The sequence below is a fragment of the Fukomys damarensis genome, unplaced genomic scaffold, assembly GCF_012274545.1.
Source record: "Fukomys damarensis isolate Sample0158 unplaced genomic scaffold, DMR_v1.0_HiC HiC_scaffold_3, whole genome shotgun sequence".
In the NCBI taxonomy this organism is placed as follows: Eukaryota; Metazoa; Chordata; class Mammalia; order Rodentia; family Bathyergidae; genus Fukomys; species Fukomys damarensis.
The window spans coordinates 38199109-38201735 of NW_022900915.1; positions in this window are offsets into that span (position 1 = coordinate 38199109).

A 2627-nucleotide genomic window follows, 5' to 3' on the forward strand; every position below is an offset into this window, starting at 1 on the left:
GACTGCTGCTTTAATGTAAGGAAGTGGTGGAGGGAGCAGGGCAGGGTGAGGTGCCATGCACTGAATAGAAACTGGAAAATGAGCTTTCCCCAGAGCTGAAATCCCAAGTATCATTTCCTCTGTCCTTCTGTGGACTTTAATTAAATACATTGCTAAATGTAACTCTTTTGGAAGAAAGAATAAATTAATGTATCTTTAAAGATAAAGCACTTAGATAATTCTTAATGAAATAAATATTTTGTGACCACACACCCACCCTACACACACACACACACACACACACACACACACACGCATGGTTTAATAATACATGCATCCCAGACACCATTTGTTAAAAAGGTAAGTCATCTTTTCTTTAACTGGATAGACCCCTAGCTTTCAATTGGCTGAACAGGTAAAATCAATTTATGATTTTCTAAGCAAAGAACTGGGATAGGCACTAGAGCTCATTTAACACATAAGCAGACTGCAGTCTAGGAAGGACACATCCAATAGTAAGACACAAATCTTGAGCTAGATGGAGGTCTCCTAACACTTCTAGGACGTGCTCCTCTCTATAAGAGAAATATTCTGATCCTAGCCAGGAACCATTAGGTGGCAATTTACCAAATCTAGATGCTTTTGGGTCAAAGTAAATAAAGCCCAGAGGTATTTAAAGAATAGAAGGCACACTGTAAACCACCTTCTGGATTACTCATGAGCAATTTTAAATCTAGGTGGCTTGTCTGTTGTGTGTGTCTACTTAACCTCTTCTGCTCCACTTCAATTATAAAGGCTTTTGGGGAAGAAACTTATGCTAATATTGACTTAGGTCTCACTTAATTAAGAAGCTGAATGTGCTAAAGGGAAAATCTTATATTTTAAAAGGCCAACTATGATACATTCCAGATCCAAATTATTTTCAAATTATCCACAGTGTGGTGTTGCGCATACTTTTGAATGCATGCACTATCGTTGGTAATTATGGGCTTGTTGTAATGTTTACTATTAAATAATTCTCTAACTCTGTAGGGGTAAAATAAAAAGAGTTTCTTTTTGAGGAGAAATAAATCTAAAACTAAAATGTAACTAGAAATTCTATCACCCATCAAAAAGCAGCAATATTGAAATGTATGTATTGGCTATGTCTGTTTGCTCATGTAAAAGAGGCTGTTGCAATTCATTTTGCTAATTTTAAGCACTACAGCAATAATCTCAGATGGTTTTCTCTGTCACAACCTTGGTGGACCCTGAAAAAATTAAATTAATTCAGTGTTACCATCCCGTACAGTTACAACATAGTATTCAAAACTCTATGCAACTTTAAATTTTGAGATTTTTTTTGAGAAGTTGTACCTTGAGTGAAAACATAGTTGCTGTTTGCCTTATATTATTAAAAGGAGCTCATTGTAGTAGCAGATTCGCTCACCATAAGAAAGGCAAAAAAAATATTTTAGACAGTAATCTGCAAGACAGCATCCTACTTCAGAGGGTTTTTGCTTTCTGACTATTTGCCATGCTTTCCTACAGTAAAAGTCATGCGTTCTTAGTTGTGCTAAGTGTCACAGTGGTGATGACCCAGAAGCCTGCAGATTGTTTAGATCTCATTGTGGTTGCTGTAAAATAAGCCTTCTCTTTGCAAGGGAAGTCTTGGCTAAATGTTGAGCCCAACCTTCTGAGAGAAGCTACTAAGATCACATCACCCCAGTGAAGCAGGAGGCTCTGAACCACGTTATCCTCATGCCTTGAAACAGTCGCCTGGAAGCACTCTGAAGAAGTAAACGGGAAATAGAACTAGTCATCGGGTTCAGCACACAGTGCGGAAAGGAATGTTTTCTGTTTTTTTGTTTTTTTTTTAAAGAGGAAGTATCTTTAATTAGCCAGGTATTTCAGTATACTATTATTGTCTCCGCCTATACATTCAGTGTTTTATATGCCCCATACTTGTTTCCTTCTTCTTTTCACAATATTAATAAAACTTAATTTGGCTTAAACATTTTACATAATGTGTAATTCTACTGGCATGCAATCTTTTTTCCCCTTTTCTTTCTTTCTTTCTTTCTTTCTTTCTTTCTTTCTTTCTTTCTTTCTTTCTTTCTTTCTTTCTTTCTTTCTTTTTTAATGATCAGTGTACCGGTTGATACATTTTAGCTTTGGCTTTCATGGGTGTGGTGGCACTGGCCAGGGCAGGGAGATGCCCAGTGCTTTAGCAACTTGTCCACAATATTGAATATTAAGCCATACTTTTCGTTAAGGAAGAGTGCGGTGTGCTTAAACCCTGGCATGAGTATCCGTCCTTATCAGTCTGCATTTCTCTTTCCTGTGCTGCTGAAACTCTTCGGGATAAGTGAAGTCATAGCTATCAGCTCGGGTCGCCTAATGCGTTTGGGAAGTTGGCTCGGTTTCCTTGAGAGCGAGTGGATGAAGTGCAGTAAGGTGTGGAAGAGACCGAGCGAGCGGGACGAAGGGGAAGGGTGCGCCTCCGAGGAAGCTGCCGCCTTGGGAAATATTTCCAAACTGATTAGGAAGTTAGTGGCCCCGAGGCGGAGTCGAGATTTCGCCGACGGGTGATTCTTGGGGGACGCGGGCAGGATTAACACCGGAGCCGCAGGGCCGTAGACGGCGGGTCGCGGGCGTGCGGGGAACGC